Source organism: Ambystoma mexicanum, chromosome 7q (genome assembly GCF_040938575.1).
Source record: "Ambystoma mexicanum isolate Mex_15411 chromosome 7q, UKY_AmexF1_1, whole genome shotgun sequence".
NCBI classification, from domain to species: Eukaryota; Metazoa; Chordata; class Amphibia; order Caudata; family Ambystomatidae; genus Ambystoma; species Ambystoma mexicanum.
The window spans coordinates 784,845,589-784,868,613 of record NC_090941.1 but is presented as its reverse complement, the minus strand read 5'-3'; positions in this window follow the sequence as shown (position 1 = coordinate 784,868,613).

Below are 23,025 nucleotides of genomic sequence, written 5' to 3'. Positions count from 1 at the left end.
GCGGCCCATTTCTTTGCCGAAAGTCTCCCCGAATATAAGCCCTTGTGCTGCTTCTCCGGCCTCGTACGAGGCGAGATCACTGAGCTTTGCGTCGATCTTCAATAGCAGACCTCTATGGCGTTCCGAGGCAATGGCGCAGTTAGCATTCCCTAGGAGACATACTGCTCTCTGCGCCCAACCTGCTAGGGCGTTGGGGTCTACTTTTTCCCCCGTATCTCTGGCTCTTTCTGCCAGGTCCATGATTTTAGCGAGCGGACCGGATAGGTCAAGTAACTTCTCTTGACAACTTCTCCAGGATCTATTGATACCTTTGCGGGGGTCCTTGGCTGTTTTTGATACAAATGTCAGCATCTTGGGGTCTAATTCTGGCATTTCGGCCACCTTCCCCAGAAGATCCCGTCTAGGTCACTCCGCTCGAAGGCGTTGCCGGATCTCTTTGTCTAGAGCTTTTCTTAACCTCTTTGTCATATACTGTGCAACTCTTGGTGAAGGTTGCCAATCAGTTGACCTCGGATTCCGGATGCTGTCCGGATCAAACATATCCTCCTCCACCTCTTTGAGGTGTTTTTCCTTGCGGATTCTCTTTCCTCCGCTGGCTTTACTTTACTCCTCCTCCTTAGATTCCTCCTCATCTTGGGAAGGATGGTCTCCTTCTTCCGGCTCCTCTTCTCCATCATCATCCTCCCCTGGAGTGGGGGTTGTGAGGTCTGGCACTGTCTGACGCCGCAAATACGCTTCGCGGAGCTTTGCGAAGGCGTCGACGACCTCCGGGGCCTTCTCTTTTGCCCCATGCAAAGGGCCCTGGGGGTCGTGAGAAGCTTTCCTCTTTCGGGCCTTAGTACTCACAATTGACCCTGCTTCAGAGGGTTCTGCGGGCGTGCGTTATGTCCGCTGGGGCTGTCTATTGGCTGGTGTAATATCGCCTCCAAGGACTCCAGCCTATCTTGCAGGGGTTTAACCCCTTGAGCCACTGCATCTATAAGTGAACTTCCCAGCACCTCTTTGAAGCTGACAGCTAAGTCAGATGACTGCTTCTCTTCACTCCACTCAAATTCCGACATCTTGCGAGGTTGCTGTGTGCCTGGTATACCTGTAAAGGTGTCTCAGCACGCCCTTCCACTATAGATGTTTCTGGTGATTCTAAAATACACCCATATGTGGTATCAGGGTAAATATATATATTCTTTGTCCTTTTATTTTCTTTAATTTAATTTTTTTTTTTAATTGTGGCTGCACCGGACCTAATTACTTCTTATGTGTGCCTGGTATGGGCGTTTCGCTTGTTGGGCCCTCTGGCTGTGAGGGGCACCGAGTACTGCGCAGGCTGTATGCCTGCTGTTGTTTACCGAAGCTGTCAGCACTTCTCGTGTGCTGCTGGCCATCTGTGCCTAGCTCGGGCGGGGCGTTATCCGGAGCGATCCGCTTCGGTAAGGCTAACTTCTCTGCCCAATGTTGCTACGAACATAGCTTCTTTCCAATTCACCACTGGGCCTGGCTTATACCGTGCGCTCTGCTCCGCGTCGCCGAAAAATATGCGACGTGGAAGCAAGCTCTGTGGTGAGGAGGGGGCCAGGGGACTTCGGCATCCCTGTGTGCAGCAGGTTCCACCTCCGCGAACGAGGGGGCAGCTATGCCGGCCACTCTGAGTCTCCCGCGCCTCTGCCTGCTCGAAGGAGGGGGCTGGGGACTCCCTGTGTCCACGGCTCCTCGGGCTGCTGAAAGCCCCCACGGTGCAGGCCAGCCACCCCTAGGGTGCCGGGCATGCGACACGGGGTGGTCGCGCCGTGGCGTGCGCTCACCCGAAGGGCTATATGCTAATCAATAGAAATGAAAACTGAAAGTAAGAATCACCCGCGGATCGCGATCGCCGCTTTGCTGCTGCGGCTCCCGCGGCTTGTCATAAGGATCCAAGATTACATTCAAAATTAAATATAAACGCTCACGCGCTAATCTTCCTGCACTGCACACTCTGGCACATAATCTATTACTCCATTCTATCCCTAAACAATGCTGTACTAATAATAGCCACCATTAAATAGGGAGATGATCAGAAATAGTACTTATCTGCTTGAAGAGCAGTAAATGAAGAGGAGGAGATCAGGGACAGGACGTGGTCATAGCTGAGCCGGGAGTGAGATGGACTACAGAGACTACGGGGATTGTAGTTTCAAAGGAAGAAAAGTCTGTTTAGACATTTTTCAGTATTTGTTGTTGGTTTTATTAGTTTGTTGAAACTGCTGAGGAGTGGTAAAATAAAGAAGTTGAAGCATAATGCTCGCCTCCAGTCTTGTCATAGAATGAGGGAAAACAAAGCTATGCAAGAAGACTTTTACAGGAAAGAAAAGGCAAAAAAGATGGGATGTCAGATTCCGTTTTGTTTGTCTATTTTGACTATTTAGCTTATATAGAGTTAGGTGCACAGTTCTGCAGAAGGATTGGCAGATTATACTGCGATGAATTGCCATCTAGCAAGGGTGTGAAAGCCCTGGCTTTTTTGGTTTTTGTTAATTAATAAAATGATGCTGGTAATTCCATCTCTGAAAGGGAAATCTGCTGATCAGATTCCCCTTGCGTAAGCTCCATGCCAAAACCTCCTGTGTATGTGTGCCCTGCTGCATCAGTATCCTGATGTGCAGCACCTGCCCTGTAGTGGGACAGAGCAGGTTCAGGTCACAGGTGTCCTCCTGACAGCTGCAATGACAGACAAGTCTCTGCAGCACATTTGAGATATGCAACCCTGTTTCAAAAACTGCTTAGCTCTGAAGATTCTGTCCCGGTGGCACACTTAACTGTACAAATAAGCAATACCTGAGGAAGTGTATGGTGGCCAGCATCTCTCATAGTTTTCCCGACAGATTAAATTAATATAAGACGTGCCACCTCTGTGAGCCCAATTCGGCTGTGGAATGGTTATGTGTATTTGAAGCAGAAAAGGCTTCCCCTGGCCACTGGCAGGACAGTAGCCTTGGGGGATTGCCTCTATGTGTCCATTTCTAAGGGCAGATAATACCTTTTCCTGAGGGACAGCCACTACACAGGAAGTTTGCCTGGGAACAGGAATCAAAGAGCAAACCCCTTTGATTGTATTGAGAAGGAAAGGGGACATGGTTTGTGTAACCAGGCAGACATGTCTACAGTTTGGGGAGAGTATTATGGCATCTTGTTTCTCCCTGCCTCTCTCTCCCTTTACTCCCCTCCACTTCCTTTAGTGCAAAGCACTTTAGCATGTGATATCAGAAGAGCAAAGTCCACGCATTTCAAGAGCAGGGGTTTTTCCCTAAAGCAGGCTAGGTTTAGCCCAACCACCCATGGGCGTTTGCCCTTAAAGAAAGGGGTCTCACACCACTTCTTTGAATAGTCTCTGGACTCAAACATTGGAAGTAGATTTTGCTGGACCCTGCTGAGAGAGCAGCTCTTTATAAAGCACTCCAGTTGTTAGGTGAACACAGATGTTCCAAGTCAGAGGTGAGCTTTGTCTCCCAGACATCCACAGGGACCATTGGGGTGAACTCTGTTTGGGAGCCCAAGGCAAGGACTAGCCTTGGCCCTTTAGGGCCTGGAATGGGACTCACAGCTCATGAAAGTCCAAACAGCCAAGATCCATGTTTTTTAAGCTGCCTTTGGCTTTTCTCGTTCTCTGAACCACTGTTTGCTTCGACTGCGTTTGTCAGTGCACCACACCAGCTTAATCACTTTGTTGTGGCTTGAACCAACAAAGTACTGCTGCCTTGCATTTCTCGAGTCACCATTTGAAGCACCAGCTTCCTCATCACTGCTCCTGTAAATTGATTGACCTGACCCTGGTATCGCCTGAACAAATACCTCCGAGCCTGCTGTGGGATGTGTTGACCCACTTTTGCTCTGCTATGCTGCATCACTCTGTTATGGTGGGGCCAGAAACAGAAAAATGGCCGCAAAACCCTTGTGCGAGCCAAAATCCCTGAAAATCACGATTTTCAACGCACAAAAGATGGCTGCCCAATCTGCCATGCCTGTTGTCAGTGGTGTAACAGAGCTCTCTTTACGGAAATGTGTCACTGGGCTCCACAACAATTGAAAGTGGAGTGCAGAAGGAAAAAGCAGTGCTTTGCTAAATGAAATTCCAATATTGCTTTAAATCATCTTTTCTTCGCTGTTGAAACTTCAGAATGCTGGTACAGAACACCTTCCAAATATTCAAATTTCTCGCTGGGTGCTACAATTCAATTAGTTTAAAGAATCACTGTGAACTTACAAGGTCCTGAAAGGCTAAAAGCATAAAGAAATCTTCACAGCAAAAGTGGCCTGTCTGTCGATCTGTAAAAATATCTGTGCAGCAGAGGGCTACTTGTGATCACAGCTGGCAGGGGACTTCCTGATTAAACTTTAACATGATATAAACTGAAAATCAAATGTTTGCAATATAAGAGGCCTGTTACTGATAGTAACCCATATTATAGTTGATTTTGATCCCACAGGTTTAAAATCTTGAATGAGAATGCTCTTTGTTATTTGATACAACAAGTTTGTTTTGTGCTAAGGAAATTCCAAAAGAATTTAACAATTAAATTAAATTAAACCTGGCTGAAGCTGCAAAACTGGAATAGCAGGTTTTTCTCACAGAAGGAAAGCCTTCCCTCAGCAGGAACTCACGGGGAGGTGTTAATTGCTAGGTTAGGACAGAATTTGGTCTACAGAGGCAAAAGGAACAATGACAAGCTGCAGCTCAGGAAACTCAAAGTGTGAATAGGGTTGTAAATGGCCTCTGCCAGGAACAAACAAGGAGGAGACTGCTCCGGGACTTCAGGGAGACAAAAAGAGGCAGACCCAAACAACTATTTGTGGCTGAACATTAACAAAGAACACTTTTTAAAAGACTTATAACTTGCTAGTCAAAATGGTGAAAAATATGAAAATGACAGAGTTGTTCATTTAATTTCTGGCTGCACGTTTTAAGAGGCGGCAAAACCGTGTGACATGTTCTGGAAAGGAATGGCAAGAAATATGATTTTACGCAAAATGCATGACTGTTAGAATTGTGAAAATTTACACACATGTCCCCATGTTAAGCATGCATATTTGTGGAAAGTTGCAGAAAAATCGGAAGGTGTGTTCATAGTGGAAAGGGCAAAATTCTGTGGAAAGCAGAGACAAGATCCCACAGCTACAGGGTTTTGAGGAATAACTGCTATGTAAAATAAGGCATCTGTATGTGTAATTTGTATAAAAGTGACTAATGTAGAAATGTGTGTTTAAGGTAAAATCCGATTTTGAGACCAGTGGCTAAAGGGAGGCCTCTGGGATTGTAAAACAAATCATAAAACCTGACATCATCCAGCCTTGAGCCAATCACTCAAATTGCAAGGCGGAGATGAAGCATTGACCCTATCCCAGCACAACGGGGCACGCTCAGCTAAACAGGCCAACACACCCCCTGTATGATATCATTTCATAGCATAAATAGAGAGAGATCACCAGACATAGGGACAGACAGATTCACTCACTCTCCTGATGCTGGCAGAGCACCCTGTTGCTGAAATCTACATCTTCCTTGCTCCAGACTCCAGAAACTTGGCAAAGCCGAGGCCAATTGCATAGCTGAACCATTCTCAGCTATGCCTCAAATTCTATAACAGAACCCCAAAAGCCTAGGGGAAGCAACATAATACAGCCGGGCTGTGCTGTTACTGCTGACCTGCTGAATTAAAAAATCCTCATAACCAAGAAGGGCAGATCCCGTCCAGTCCTGTGCTGTGCTGTGACCAGAGCTGTGCTGTGACCAGAGTGCGTTGCTGACCCTGTGCTGTGCTGTGACCAGAGCACCTTGCTGACCCTGCCCAAGCCGATGTGCCCAGCCATCTGTCCCTGATAGGTCCAGAATTCTGACGGTCCAGAATCCTGACAGTCCCATTTAAAAACATATCCAGTGAGTATAAAAAGGAATAACTGTGTCATATAGCATATGTACTTTGCATAGTCTTGTCCCTAGCTTATGTGCATCCTATCTTTCATCTAGAACCAGTATTGTTAGAACTATCTTTGCACAGACTCTTCTCTCACATGTGTTCCTAACCTCTAACTTCCCATTGATTGATTAAGAAAGTAATTCCCAAACCAAACAGAAAGCAGAGTACCACACCTGAACTGTTATAATCGGCCATAAATGACCTTCCTTTGTGGCATTCTACTTTTTGGTAGTCTTTAATATAGTGTAAGCGAACCCATTTGTCATTTTTAAAAGTGCATTTCTGTTGTCAATTCTCACGCTTATTTTTCAAAAACAACCTTCACTAAAACCTCTGTAACTCCCTCAGTTTTTGTGATAGAAACAAAATTTCAACTCCCACTTGTAGCTAACATCTCCGTTATCGCGAATATCGCACACTGAAAAGTTTGCCGCAAATTTTCATTTTGAGAAATGTTTACTTGTGTAAAATAGCTCTAAACTGCTTCCGACTTGGATCTTAAGATTTCAAATGTTTTCTTTGCATTAAATCACTGCTTGTGTTTGTGTGCAACTATTAAAAGCGGCTCCCATAAGAATTTAGAGCACTTTAAGTATTTTAGACCATATTTGGTGTTTTGTCCAGTCTCTTCTAAAGATTTTAAAAGTCATTCTTACAGTTGAAAAGCCCACTTTGTTTTTCTCTTTCTGTGTAAAGGGGGAAGGGCGAAGTGAGACACTGTTTGACCTGTACTATTCCTGAATACCTGCTCCCTGCTCTCTCCTTCCATCTCTTTGCATTGCCTATTGGGGGGTTGAGAAGTGTTGCAGGGGGAAGTGCTAACCATTGTGCCATCTAATCTGAAACCAACACAAAAGTATTATTTTCTGTGCTGCATTTGCTTGCTCATAACTTAGTCCCAGTGTATTAAAAACATCATTCTGTTTTCTGTCACCCCATTGGTGATTGTTGTTTATCTATTAATATATATATATATATATATTGTGTTTTGATCTTGACTAAGTAAATAAATAATCCCTTTTACAAACCAGCCTGATTTCTGGTCCAGCGTGACTCGGGGTATTCTTAAATAAGGGGTGAGATACGAGTGGTACATCTTTCAAATAATTGAATCCATATATTAAATATGTTTTTCCATTGCGCTGTACACTAGGCCAGGTGCAGAGTGTATCGCCTAATTGATATCCTTAACACTGCACATCAAATTGACTTGCCTCTCGCTCTTTACTGCCTCCTCCACTTCCTGTAGTGCCAAGCACTTTGGCATGTGATGTCAGAAGAGCAAAGTCCACTCATTTCAAGAGCAGGGTGTGCTCCCTTAAAGCAGGCTAGCTTTAGCCCAATCCCCCATGGGCTTTTGCCCTTAAAGGAAGGGGATCTCTCACCACTTCTTTGAATAGTCTCTGGAATCAAACCGTGGAAGAAGATTTCGCTGGCTCCTGCTGAGAGAGCAACCATTTCTAAAGTCCTCCAGTTGTGAGGTTAAGACAGATTTTCCAAGGCAGAGGTGAGCTTTGGCACCTAACCATCCACAGGGACCATTGGGGGGAACTCTGCTGCTGCACCAGCTGCATATCTGCCAGCCACTCTGTTGCTTGGGACCTCACCATGTTCCAGGGCCCCTGAAGGTGTGTGTCAACCACCTTCATGTTTGGGAGCCCAGAGTCAACAACTAAACTTGGCCTGTGAGGCCCTGGAGTGGGACTCCCAGCTTCTGAAAGCCTGAACAGCCAAGATCCTTGTGGTTTTGAATCTGGCTTTGGCTTTTCTCGTTGTCTGAACTGCCATTTGCTTTGACTCTTTCACCACTGCACCACACCAGCTTAAGCACTTTGTTGCGGCTCCGAACCAACGAAGTAATGCTATCTTGCATTCATCATTTCACCATTTGAAGCACAAGCTTCCTCATCACTGCTCCTGTAAGTTGATTGACCCGACCCTGGTATCTCCCGAACAGCTACCTCTGAGCCTCCACATCGAATCGAATCGACTTGCCTGCGCATCCTGGTACCAGCTGAACCGCTGTCGAATCTCGACTGCCGATCGAACCTGGTGACCACCTGTCCTGCACACTTCTCCAGGATCTATCGATACCTTTGTGGGGGTCCTTGGCCGTTTTTGATATGAATGTCAGCATCTTGGGGTCTAATTATGGCGTCTCGGCCTCCTTCCCCGGTCTAGATGCTTTGAAATTACAGCTACTTTCCGGTTGGACGTCTACTCAATGCCAGCTTGCCACTGGACCATCGCGTCTGCCACATCCTCCAACCAAAAAGAACCTGCAAATGACACTTAGAAGCCTGGTTCGATTGCTTTGAACAGCCACGACATTTGCAAAGGAATTACTGACTGATCTCTGTCCCCCCCGATCCATCTTTGGGACCTAGAACCTGGATAAGTGATTTTAATCCCTTTTACAAGCTCAAGACATATCCTGTTGAATATTGTGGTCTTTTTAATGACATTTTTTATCCCCTGTCTAATTACCCAGAGTGCTGCATCTATTCTATATTTGCATATTCTGTGTTCCTTCTACAGGGGTGGATTTTACTGTGTTTGCTAGTTAGTTATTATTATAAATGGTGTGTTTGATTAAAGTATATATTTTATAGAACCTTAATGGGACATTTCTTTATTCTGGACTGTTAAACTTCAGTGTTTGGGTTGCTATTGAACCACATTAACACCCTTCTTAAGAATATAGCCATCCCCCGGCCACGTTACCACAAAAGGCGAAGGAGATATATCTCTTGCCTGTGCCTGTTTTACCTTTATGTCTGTGTTGCCTCTTGGTTTGTAGAAGTAATAGGGCCGAGTGGGTGCTTTAGACTCTACTTGTCCTTGTTCTCCTGCCGAGCAGATGACAGTTTGGCACATACAGCTTTGCAGATTCCCCAGAAAGGGTTAAGTGGAAGAGGAGCTCAATCGGAAAAAAACAGAAACTTGGGTCAAAAGGCCACCACACTAATAATAGTGCTGCATAGATGAGTCATCATCTCTACCACTTAACCACTGACGGGGCGCGTCAAGGCTTATGAAGGTCACGTTTAAAAACAAAGCTATTTGCATAAGGTCCGTCGCCTAGTTAACATTATTAAAATGCAGGAGAAGTTTGTCACCACGTGAACCGAAAATAAAACAGGTCAAGGAAACTAAAACAATATTCAACGGGCTGCATTAAAATGCGAAAATTGAGGTTTTGTGTTTAGCATCCCGCTAGGCTTCTGACATTGTCACTGATTAGACTGACCTCCAACGCGGTTTTAATCTAAAGAAACAATCGAGAAGAGCACGCTCAGCTGCGCATAAACAAATGGCGCAGGCAAGATCATCCAATGCCATGTTGCTACACTGCACCAATCAGATCCACAATCTGAAATCATGTCAAACAACTCATCTGGCTAATACAAATTTAATTGTAGTACTTCTGTGCGAATAATTGAACAACACATCGTTTGCACCTCATTTCCTTGATTTAAAGGTTATCTATTTGCAGCCTACTTGAACAAACAGTGATATTTATGTACATGGGAAAGCTCTCAGCAGGGTGTTTTCAGAAGGTAACGTTTCATTGGTTTGTATTGCTTATAGCCATGTTGTTGCTGTTGCGTATTGCGCATTGCTATAACTAATCGGTGTTGTTATACATAACATAATGATACTAATTGTATCACCCTTAGAAGGACGAAAGACTAAGACAGCAGTGTTATGTTTCCAACCAGTGACTTTATGTTTACCAACATATCTCGGCACTTACACATTGTATGTATCCCATCTTACCAGCTATGCAACACTAGGGTGACCAGATGTCCCGGTTTTGCCGGGACTGTCCCGGTATTTGGCGCTCTGTCCCCCCTTTTTCAAGATTATGTTCCCATTGGAAACTGCAGTGGTCCCAGTTTGTGTAATAAGTCTTCATGGCAGGCAGGAATGCACAATCTCGCATAGAAGAAATGATGCATTTGACAACTTAAGATAGTGTTAGTTTGTGATACATTAATTATGTGTTTCTTTGAACAGTAACACTTAAACCCCCCTTTTAACCAAATGCTACTGAAGTGTAGTGCCTTGACAGCCACTTTCAAGATTTGGTCCTACTTTTATGCTAGTTACCCTGTCCCGGTTTTATTTACTTTTTAAATCTGGTCACCCTGTAACACCAGGAATAGTGCAAATAACACGCCATCTGAACATAACAGCGTGACTCCAACCACGGTTGCTAACTGAACCCAACCCAACCCAATTACCCAACCCAAATCATTGAAAATATGAGGCACAGGAGAAGTCACAATCAACACATAGCCAGCATGCTAACAACGGGCCCATCATTAACGGGCCCGTTGTTAGTATGCTCCCCGCTCCCAATGAGCCCTATGGGGGCTCGAATGGGAATGGGGATGCACAGGGTCTGGGTCCCCTGAATGGGGAAATACTGGGCCTTCCAAGGTCGGAATGGCCTGGTATTTCCCCATTCAGGCAACCCGGACCCGGTACCCAGAATGGGGGTAGCCATGCCGCAAATAGCGGCATGGCTACCTCCAATGTTGTAATGACCTCCATTAAAATGATCATGGAAAACAAAGTACACAGTTGGGATGGCATTCGGTGCAACCTTTGACACACACTGACAAAACCAATCATTATGGCTGATGTATGGATGCTCTATTATAATTGCCATCATGTCCCTAAGTAATCATACTACTCACCAGCTATTGTCGTCGTGCACCCAGACATCATGTGTATGGTATTGGGAGGTGCTCTGGTGTTCACATCATATAGTAGGTAATGTTATCGTATAGCAGGTAATGTTGCCCAAAGCCTGGTGCTAACACTATTTCAAGGAATTCCAATGAAAATCCACAGGTATTGCTCAGTTATAATCCTATGCCCAGTTACTCACACCATTGTCAAGTATCTAAGCAGTTAAAATGGCAGTTGCAACACATGCTATGGTCAGTAAAAACAACAGTGGCAGATTGGTTAGCCCCAATTAGTAGAGAAGTGGCAGATTCCATTGTGTCCACACAGCAAAAAAGTGATAGGGTCATGTATGCTCAACTTTCAAAGCGGTGCAAGGTTTCATTATGCCCATTTTTCAAAGTAAGGCTAGCTTCTATTATTAGTTTGGGCTATTAGGTGGCATCTACAAGCCAAGCCGATTGCATTAGAGTACAGTTATGGGGAGATGAAATGTGAGGAGTGACACAGAGCTTGCCGGTGATGTTTTTGGTTATTTACCCACCCATTGACTGTCGTGCTAATTCATATGGCCATTCCCATCCATTGTCTCTCCCCCCTCCACCCTAAAGAAGTCCTCCTGGGATCTCTTTGAGCTTTGCTCTATCAAGCAATACCTTTGGCCTGACAGTGTTTTTTCTATGCAGTCTTAAGACTTAAGCAAAATAAGCACAATAAGCCAAGATTCTAGTATGCCCAATTTGTACTGAAAGGCTAGATTATGTGGGGCTGAAGGACTGAGGGAAATGTATGTGCTTCATGGTGAGGGCCTGTATGTGTGTGTGTGTATGTGTGTGTGTGCATTGGTAATGGGTGTATGTGTAGAGCTTTAGCAGTATGTGTTTGTGTGTGTGCATAGAGTGCAGTGCTAGAGACGTGTATCTGTGTGTGAAGTGCAGTGATGGAGTGGCGTGTGCAGTGATGGGGATATGTGTGGAGTGCAGTACTTTGGACAGTGTGTATACAGTGATGTGCTGTATGAAAACAGTGCAGCGATAGTGTGGTGTGAATACAGTGCAGCGATGGGCTAGTGTGTGTTTGGTACTCTGGGCAGTGATTTTAGAGTGTAGTAGAGGGATAGTGTATGGGCCTGCAGGGAAGTGTATGTGTGTCTATGTGTGTGCATGTGCATCACTATCGGCAATGAGTGAGCAGCAAAGTGATTGGGTGGTGTGTGTACAATTCCAAAAGTGTTTCTGTGTGATGGGCTGGGGTTTGTGCAGTGAAGTGCTGGTGGTCTGTGCGAAGTCTCTTGCATGACTTGTGTGTGTTCATGTGTGTGTCTATACAGGTGTGTGCACTATAGTAGACAGAACACTGCTAGAGGGGTGGTATGTATGTGTGTATATTTGTGTTTGTGTCATTCTTTAAATGGATTTTGCATGTGTTTTGAGTGTGCATTTGTGCAATGCAGGCCTCGGCATGGTGCATATGTTTATGTTTTGTGTGGTGTGTTCATATGCAGAGTGTAGTGGTGGGGGATGTGTGTGTCTCTGAGTAGGTGCTGGGTATAGAGAGTCTCCTAGCACAGTGAAGTACTGGTGTTTGTGTGCAGTTTGGGGTTGGTGCATGTGCAGTTTATCCTTTGGGAAGTGTGTGTGTAGCACAGGACTTTAAGACGTTTGTGTTTGTACGTCTGTATGTATGCTCAGTGTAATGCTGGTGGCAATTTGTATGTGCACTGCAGTGCTGCTGCGTGTGTGTGTATGTGGAGTAGATTTGTAACCCCCTGGTTGAGAATTACAAGATAATAAGTCGTTCATCTTGCTGTAAATAAGGCCTGACTCTTAATCATGTTCCAAGATAAATCCTCCGGGAAAGACAGCAAATTGATTCGACCTGACTACAGGTTAAATGTTGGTGCCAGTTATAGTAAAAAGAATCAACATCTTCATCATTCAAGGCCAGATGTAATTCACCCTATAGTCTTAAGGCGACATCTTTGTTCCTCTATGTCTGGACTGTCATGGATGTGAGGGGATCGAACTGCACATTGCTGCTGTTATCACAGATTAACTGCACATTTTGGTGCAGCAAAAGAGTTATCATTTGAGATATCAAGACCTGGGCATGTCCCAGTAATCCTCTGTTGCAGGCCATCCCCTAAATGGGTCTGTAAAAGGGGTGAGATGACAGATGCAGTGGACCTTGAATTGCTGAAGGTGGTTCCCAAGACAGATTCATCTCAACCACTTAGTATTGGATATTACTCCAAGCAACAGCCAGTGTTCTTGCCTGCAGAGGCTGCGAGTTCTGCTGCGGCCATCAGTAATATTTGATTGGCACTGGTAGAGGTCTGACAAGGGTGGCATAAGTGTAAGACCCCTAAAATCCCACAGCAAGTGAAACGACTGCTGAGAAACCTTGAAACATGCCGGTATTGCTTTAGGCCAGACCCTCATGATTTTGAACAAGAACCAGCACCTTATTATTGACAGTAGTCCACTCATTTGATCATCTACATAGGCCGATCTAGTGGTGCTCTAAAGTCTGGTGTGTCAAATGAGGGTGGGAGTGTGGACGATATGGCAGGTAGGGTAGTGCCACTAGCTGGGCAAAGGTCCGGCTTGAGTACTCGTGAGCATGCCAGGTCTGATGTGAGGCATTCACCCTTGGAAGACTGTTGACGTAGCTCTTATTCGACAATGATGATATCCCCTACAGTTTTGAAGTTGCTTTTGAGGAAGATGAAACAAGTGACTCATTGGCATTCCCTCTGCAACCATTGCCCATTTGAGTACAGATAGCATCAACAATCTACAGCCAATGATATGCGATCAGTGGGCACTTTGACAATTATATTCCTAGTTGATTGTGATATATCATTGACAGTGAAACAGATACATGAATATGCCAGAAATCGGTAGGCTAAGGCAAAGCAGGCAACCCATCGCGCTGATGAGTCAACAGAGTTGAAAATATGTCTTACTAGAGGGTGCACCAGCTATGGTGATTTTGCTACCTGTGGGACCTGGACACAGGCATGGAAATGATTAAGGTGTAATGAGACTTAAGATACAAGAAATGCTTTGCATTCTCCCACGACATCATCAATTGGACGGTTTGTCTGAGTCCAAGATTGGTCAATGCATCAATCAAGTTGGTGCAGATGGAGGAGAGTTTATAAACATGACATGCATTGCTTAAGGGAAGGAGACAGTCTGCACGTTCATAAATGATCAGTGTTAATACGAAATAGACAATAGCCACCACACCCACACCTTTTGTGGTTCCTTGGCCCACTGACTTACTATCCACTGGGGACTGAGTACTCACTTCTGACTTCTGAGAAGAGTTTGAGCTGTGGTGTGGAAGAGGTTAGGGGCTCCCGTTCTAACATTACTTTCTCTTTGAGTGTGTTTGGTCAATGTTGCTGTTTGGCTCTGTTTCAGTGTTACTAATTCTTCCACTGACATTTCTTTTTTTTTTAATTATTGGTTTAGCTGAAATTGATCAACTTTTCAACAATCTTTTTTGTAAACAAAGTGATACAGTTTCAATTACAAATCAAACATAATAATACAATCAAATGTAAAAAAAATATCAGTATTATAAAACGATCTGTTAGATTGATTTTCACACAAATTATCTACATCAAATAAAAATTAGAACAAATCCAAATCAGATAATAGGAACCTAAGTAATCATAAAACTCAATAATATAAGCTTACAATACAGTTACAGTTCTAACTTCAAGGCATGTAGAAATTCACTAATGGGAGATGTAAATAGTAGCTTGACAATTACCTCATTACAACTCAGGCGTTAAGGGTTAACGCCACCGTTAACCCTTAACGCCTGATTCTGATTTTAACGCCTGCTTTTAGCAGGCGTTAAAATCCATGGCGCTAACCTGCCATGGTGCTAATTACGCCGCCGTAATTTACGGCGGCGTAATTAGCGCCTTCCCCACTCCCATTATGCCCTATGGAGCAAAAATGGGAATGGGGAAGGGAAAATGGGAAATGGGGATTTACCGCCCCACTCACCTTGGAATGGGGCGGTAAATCCGCCATCCACCATGGTGTAAACGGAGTTTACACCATGGTGGTAAAGTTGGTGCACTTAGCGCCAAGGTTGTAATGAGGCACAGTATGTTTAACCGTCGCGTCATTCATAGAACCAAAATATTGACAATATTTAGAGAAATTCTAACTAAGGCAGGGCACAGTGAAATTAAATGTTCGAGAGTTTCACTACAAGAGCGATTTTGACAAAACCGACAAAAGTTCAGTTCCCATGGTATCATTCTTCTGGTTGCCCAGATATATCGAGTGGGCCACAAGTTGAGCCGAAAGCGTAAGATAGCATGACAGAGTTTTAACAATCGCACTTTCATTAAATAGGGTTCCAATTGACCAATTTTCTGTCTCCAAAGGGCTGAATGTCAAAATGTTTGTACGTCAAGCATCGCTCTTGAGTCTTATTCCAATCGCCTTGATAAATACATGTTTTTACTTTATCCTGATTGGATGCGAGCATTTTAATTGTGACATCAGCCTGCGCCAAAATCAGATAAATGCCCTCCAACCAATTACATGCAAATGCATGTTGGCTAGAAAACAGATAGATTGATAATGTCTTCAACATAACATCTAACTTGGTAGAAATTAAACATTTCCTAAAAAGGGCACATAAACACCACTGATAAAGAGCGTAGAGGGAAATCAGACCCAATTCATATTGCAGCCATGGGCCAGGGACACAGGAGGGGAGATTTAACATCTTCGCCAATATTGCGCTTCCAAATCATGTAGATGGTTAGCACGTAGGGGCGCTCTTGTTTCCAGCCCATAAAGCAGGCAGGGAACTGCTTTTTGAATCCAATACATTAATGCAGGTATTACCGAAAATTTGCTATATTTATATTGTATAATTCTCGACTGCGATATGGCTGTGTCCAACTTCCGCTCGACACTCTCCATCTGTCCACCTGATTGAACTGAACCTTTGAAAGTCATGCCCAGATATAAGTAGCTGGGGCCGACTTCCAGTTTTACACTATCTAGGGACCACAACATCAGTGCTCTAGATGACTTGTTAGGCCATGTATAATACTATTTGGGACTTGGTGGTGTTCATTCTCAATTTGTTCCTGCAAATATATGTATCAAATGCATTCAAAAGATTCTGCAAACCAGTCAGGGTTTTAGAGATGAGTACCATTTCATCCACACATAATGGGACTTGGACTGCAGTCCCTGCAAGTTTGGGCGAGTCAGAGCAAATAACATCAAAGGGCTGTCCAATGTCATGAATAAAAAAATTGAAGAGGGCTGAAGCTAGAATACACCCCTGCTTCAGCCCTCGAGATGTTTGAATGACAGCTGATAGCGCTCCCACCATTGATAAGCGAATTTGCACCGAAGTGTTAGAATGGAACGTGTAGATGATATCCGTTAGAGAACGTGGACATCCAGCACTTTGTAACTTATTAATCAATAGGACGCTTGACACAGAATCGAATGCAGCGTGTAGATCTATGAACGCAAAATGAACAGGTTGTTTAATTTCCTGGCAGTGTGCTTTTAAAGCATTTAGACACATAAGATTTATTGCAGTGCCCATGCCTGCAACAAAACCTGATTGATTCGAATCACGCTTATGATTTAATAAGGTCCATGCATTAAAGTCACGCAAAATAAGTTAAGTCCTACAGTGCAATAGGTTGATAATTAGATGGAGATGAGTGATACACCTTCTTGAAGATTGGGACTATCAAGGAGGTGCGCCAAGAATTTGGAATGTCACAATTTGCCAAAATGTGTTGAAAAATGTTATATAAACTCAATGCCCACATTGAAGGATTAGATTTTAACATAGCATTGTATAAACCATCAGGGCCCTCCGCTGGCGATGAGCTTGCTTTGTTAATGAGATCTTCAATTATTTCAGTTGTGCATTCTACTAACCAAGGAGAACACCGAGATTGTCCATACACAAAGGAATCTAACTGTGGATCTGCATAAAGATCGAAAAAGTGTTTGGTCCACTGATGTTCTTGGACCACACTAGACTGGGCACTAAACTACACGTCATACGTACTATTGAGTGTTGAGTAATTCCCAGGTTTCTGCTGATGACTTGTTTGCCATGGCCACCATCATGGCTTGACTATCTTTCTGAAACATACAGGCTTTATAAGCTTGAGTCCAGTTTCGATAGTTACATTTGGCATATCAAAAGGCCCCAGATCTTTCAAGCTTGGGCAGCTTTAATATCAATTTCCTTTCCTTTTTGCAAGCAGCTTTCCTGGTTTTAAGCTGGTGGTCATAGCTGTGTGTATGCTTAAAGGCCCTTTTACCTGCTTTCACCAAGGCATATTTGAATGGAACTAGCGCAGAGGTGTATTGCGCCTTTGGTTTGCTACACAATTGTGAATCACAATTAGCAGATGGTCGGGTAAGATTTGCTTGAGTCCAATTGAAACGATTCTTTGCATTATTGACTATTAGATTCAAGCTCACCTTTTGTCGTAGGGAGCTAGTATATTGAGGTGAGTCATTCCACTTGAGTGATAGCATGTTATGATCGCTTTGTGGTTGATCAATGATCTCAAATTGCTCAATAAGAGAAGCTAAATTGGACTCAACATACATGTAGTCTATGGTGCACGAAGACCCTCTACACCACGTACACTACCCGGGATATCACCTGAGAAGGAGCCATTAACCATTGTAAAATTCCTTTCTCTTACAAACGAGATCCATCTACTGACCTCACCAATTTTGTGTCCATGCTTGGCGTTGACACAATCTAAGTTCAAATCTCCCACTAATATGGTTATAAAGATGTCAGGGGCAATGAAGATGAGATTTAACAAGTCGCTTAATCCTTGATAGAAGGCATCATCACTAATACCAATAGGGTTACAATGGGCCTCATTAGGACCCTGGCGGAGAGGGTATTACGCCAGCGTAGTGCATGGCGTACCTCTCCGCCATACTACGAGTTCCCGTAGCGCCATGGAGGTTTTCTCCGCCTGGTTTTACCAGCCGGAGAAAACCATGGCGCTACGGGACCTCGTTGTTAATTACGCCACCGTATTTTACGGTGGCGTAATTAACTCCTTCCCCACTCCCATTATACCCTATGGGGCGAAAATGGGAATGGGGAAGGGCAGAATGGGGATTGGGGATTTACCGCTCCGCCGAGGTCGGAATGGGGCGGTAAATCCGCCAACCCCCATGGCGCTATCGGCGGCTTTCCGCCATGCTTCGCGGTGCATTTAGCACCGCGAAGTCCGCCTGGGTCGTAATGAGGCCCAATATATTTTCAGTAATGCAATAGTTTGTTGTTGCACCGTAAGTTTGACCAATTGGAGATATGAACTGACGGAGGCCCAAGGATAGATGGAGATGTCTGGCCTTTTTTTCACCGCTATCAAGAGGCATGACGATGGGCGACCAGCTAAGGGTCTCTTTGCAGGTAATAAGTTTATGTCATGGTCATCCCACAATGGAGTTGTAGTGAGCTACGTCTCTTGGAGGGCCAGAATATAAAATCGATCAATTCCATTAAGGTCAACACTCTGAAGGTGAGTGTGTCCTCGTGTATTCCAACTCGCTAATGAAATAGTCATTCGAGTAATCTCCAGTGATGGTTATGCTCTCCTAAGGGGCACGGAATCCAAGGCCATTACTGTATTACTGGGAGTATAGTGATTTGAAGGCTCCATAATGGATACGGGTGGCATGCCAGTTCTATTAATAACAGGATCAGGGTCCTGTGCTAGTAGAAAACCCTTTTGAAACAAGGCCATTTTGGCTTTCCAAATCGTGTTTAATACCACACCTGATGGTATCCATAATCGAACTATGGAATAAATTCAACTTGGTCGATGTCACCAGAAAAAAATTCTTCAAAGCTCTATGAAATCACCAAAGATGTTCAACACACTTTCTCTATTTAAGTCATACTTAGCAAATGGAGTCTCACGACACTTCAAAATTAGTGTATGGAAAAGAATTTGTTTAGAGACTTTTCTATGAAAGTTGTTATGATTAGATGAAGCCTGAGATAAATGAGATACCTCCTGGCCCACGGCCGAAGACCTAAGAGGTAAAAGGTGTTGCGAGTGTATGCCATTGTTGCACTGCTCCCTGTCATTATTACACCATGATGATGCAACCCTCTTGTTAAGGCCCACTTCAAGCCTCTTGCTATGCGATATACCCACAGGCAGATGAGTAGGCTGCACCGACTGGTTAACATTGGTCGGGATGAGTACTTGCGAGTGATGGTCCAAATATGCATCAATGGCTTTCTTTATGTCCCTTATAGAGTGAACAAAACTGGTATCCTTAGGACTCCTAAGGTTGGATGTGAGTCCAGCCTTAAACGGCACAATAGCAGGCTGGTCCCCAACCACCATTTTCTGTTTATCCATTTCAATTGCCTTTAGCAGGTAATTCAAAGGCTCGTGTGACATATCCAGCTCCTGTGTCGAGGGCTGCAAAGGCAAAGGAGGGGAGGCCACCACCGGAACTATTATAGGGCCCTTGTGCATGTCACAGGCTAGGTTAGAAGCGGTATCCGAAACCACCGAAAAGGTGCTTTCTCCCGCTCCCCGCTCCTAACAGAAGAAATAGGACGGACGATGGCAGTTAATGTGTTATTGGTGTTTTTTAGAGGCAACTTAGTATTCTTTATTTTTTCGTGGGAGCTGTGTCTCGTTTTTTTTCAAAATAAGAGATGGACCTTTGTTTTCAAGTGTGGGTGGTGCTTCAAACACCGTGCGGTAGAAGAGTCAATGATCACCATTTGGTCTACCCTCTCCCTTGTTGATTTGACTCAGTCATTGCCATCTCCGTCACAGGTCGAATAATCTGTTCTATCCATGGGAGTGTAGGAGGCTTAATTTTGGGTACTGGTATGATATGATATGATATGGCATTTGTAACGCGCCTATACACAAGTATTTCAAGGCGTGACGAGGCAGGGAGGGGGAACAAAGGGAAGACAGACAAAGATCCTACTAGGCCAGGTGTCATTCAGATCGTGCAAGTGCATGGGTAGAGGGAAGGGAAAAGTGCAAGGGGGAAGGGAGGGGGGAAAGTGCAGTACAGGGTAAGTAGAATAATAATAAATAATATGGCCAGCTAGATGCAAGTGCAAGGTAAGTGCAGAACAAGTGCTGGGAAGGGGGCTGTAGGGATACAGAGACAGTCCCGCAGTCCAGGGGTTGTCAGTGCAAGTGGAGAGTGGCTGGGCCAAGGACCGAGATTGGTGAGAGTGGCCCAGTTGCAGATTCAGTGCAGTTTCAGTCAAGAATTAGCAGGGGAGAGGGGGAGAGAAAGCAGAAGTTAAGAGGAAGGTTTTGAGGTGCTTCCGGAACCGGAGATGGTTCTCCTCAAGTTTTAGGGAGGCAGGAAGGCTGTTCCACAGGGAGGCCCCTGCCACGGAGAGAGATCTACCCCCAACTCGTTGCTTGGAGAAGCGGCTGACCCTGAGGGAGTTGGAGGCGGATGAGCGAAGAGCTCGAGAAGGAAGATATTTAGGAAGGCCTTGTGGACAATGCAGAGTGTTTTAAACTTAATCCTCGCAGCCCCTGGGAGCCAGTGCAGAGATTTCAGTCCTGGAGAGATACGGTCCCTGGGCTTGAGGCCAAGGACAAGTCTCGCAGTCCTGTTGTGGATAAGTTGCAGAGGGCGGAGTGTAGAGGCAGGCAGATTTAGATAGAGGCTGTTACAGTAGTCCAGCTTCGAGAGAACCAGGGCTCGGGAGACAGTGAGCTTCTGGGGGAAGGAGAGAAAAGGAAGAATACCTCTGAGGAGGTGCAGCTGGTAGTGTGACTTCTTAGAGACGTCAGATATGTGAGGAGAGAAGGAGAGTGTGGAGTCGAAGGTGACCCCGAGGTTTTTTGCCTTGCAGGTAGGAGCAGGAAGAAGGCCAAGAGATGCCGGCCAGAGAGCTGCAGGGAAGGAGGGAGTGGGTGTGCCAATGAGTAGAATCTCAGTCTTACTGGCATTAAGGCAGAGGTCATTGGCAGCACACCATTCCTGGATAGCAGACAGACAATCAGAGATGAGGGAAGGAGAGGAGGCGGCCGAGGGTAGCCTGAAAATGAGCTGGGTATCATCCGCATAGCACTGAAAGTTGGGGCAGAGAGCGGCGATGCGGTGGGCAATGAGCATAGCTTCAGAAGAAATTCCATTTTCAGTATATTTCAACAGAGAGTGCAAAAGGCCCACCGTGAACCAGTGTACCAGTTGATCAATTTGAGCTGACTGGTGGGACACATTAGTTTCCAGAGACTCAAACAATTTAAACAAGGTCAGAATTGTAGTATTAATGGCAGAAAGAGTAACTTTTACCATAGATGAAGCATTAGGAACCCTACGGCCCAAAGAAGAAGATAATTTCATACGCGGGGTGGGCTGGGCATATGATACAGAAGCAGAATGAACTGAAGTGTCCTGGAGATGTCTGGCCCCATGTGCCGGCTGTTCACTATAAATTGAGATGGAGGACTCGCACTGGCTCGTGAATATCGATATATCTGGATTATCATCCACTACACCCGAGCCAGGTGAGCACCCCATGTCTACAGACCCAACACATGGAGAAAATGTTGCCGTTTCGGCCACCACCGAGTGCAGCATAGTAAGATCCGAGAGGACATTTTGACTTGTCATCTCGGACATAGAATGCGTGCGCTTGGTCGACCGTTGTGCACGCAACCACTGTGTATAAGTTTGCGAATGCGATTTTGCTGTTGTGGTGGAGGCTAAAGATGGGTCAAGTATTTCCCTTTCTTTCTGAAGTGAGGTTTGCGGGATCGCTGAAACATTTGTATTGTACACAGTTTTTGCAAATGTAAGCAGTGTTAACATAATGCTTTGGTGAGAGGTATGGCTAGGTTTGATACCCGTAAACTGTGCCATACGTGCTTGAATATCTAGATTTCCCGGCATGCACGATTTTAGCAAATAAAATGAATGTAGCATACAGATTTTATTTAATATCCACGCCCAACCACTTATTTTCCAAGTAGTCACCTGAAAAAAAAAGAATGCAACAAACAAAAAAGATATACTTTACTTTGCCTGCTGCCCCACGGCAAAGTGGACAAGCGGTACTCAATACAGGTACATCCTTTGCTGGAGCGTGCGTGCAGGATCGTAAGCCTTCCAGTGAAGGCACGTCAGTGGGAGTGCCAAGCAAGGTGGCGTGTCTTGCACAATCCAAAATCCAAAAAGCACAAATCACAAAATACGTGGTCAATACTTGTAAAAACTCAAATACAAAGTCCAATCTTAGTCCAGTATGGAATCACCTCTTGGTGTATCGTTGAATACAGCACGGACAAAGTCGAGTGCAGCCAAATCCAAGTTCGTAGTGAAGGGTCTCCAAGTGGACAAGTGGTACTTAATACAGGTACTTCCTTGCAGGAGCGCGCGCCGGAGTGCGAGTGTTCCAGTGAAGTAGGCACGTCAGTGGGAGTACCAAGCCAGGGGGCGTTCCTTACACAATCCAAAACCCGCCTGAAAGCGTAAAGCACAAAACACACATGTCAATACTTTTCAAAAATCAAATACAAAGTCCCATCTTAGTCCAGTATGAAATTCACCTCTTGGTGTAGCATTGAATACAGCACAGACAAAGTCGAGTGCAGCCAAATCCAAGCTCGTAGTGAAGCGTCTCCAAGCGGACAAGCGGTACTAAATACAGGTACTTCCTTGCATGAGCGTGTGCGCAGGAGTGCGAGCGTTCCAGTGAAGTAGGCACGTTAGTGGGAGTGCCAAGCAAGGGGGCGTGCTTTGCACAACCCAAAACCCGCCTTTTGGTGTATCGTTGAATACAGCACGGACAAAGTCGAGTGCAGCCTAATCCAAGTTCGCAGTGAAGCATCTCCAAGTGGACAAGCGGTACTTAATACAGGTACTTCCTTGCAGATTCAGCCCTGAAGTTAATTGGACATATATCTTGCCCCAAATGGCAGAAGAATGTGCTGAGTCTCCAAAAGAGACTTTAATGAGTAACAACAAAAATTGTGCAGATGATTTAATTATGAGTAGATTGGTTTGTCTATAAAACACGCTGATTGTTCAGTAATATGACAGGTGGGTGAATTCATGAAATAAACTGGGCCGTAGAGTGCGGTTTGGGGGGGCATACCAATGCTGTCCCTCTCATAACTTATTTAGCACCTCTTCCCAAACCCAACAATCCCAGACCCAGGTTAATTACTTTTGATAGGTAACCCATACTGTCTAAGGTCTTCCTGGTGTGAGGACCTAAAGGCAAACACCTTGTCTATCTAAGCTCCCTCCCCGTCAGGGAATTTCTAAACCAGGCCTACACCATCAAGGATATTAACTCTATTGAGTAGTGTATGGAT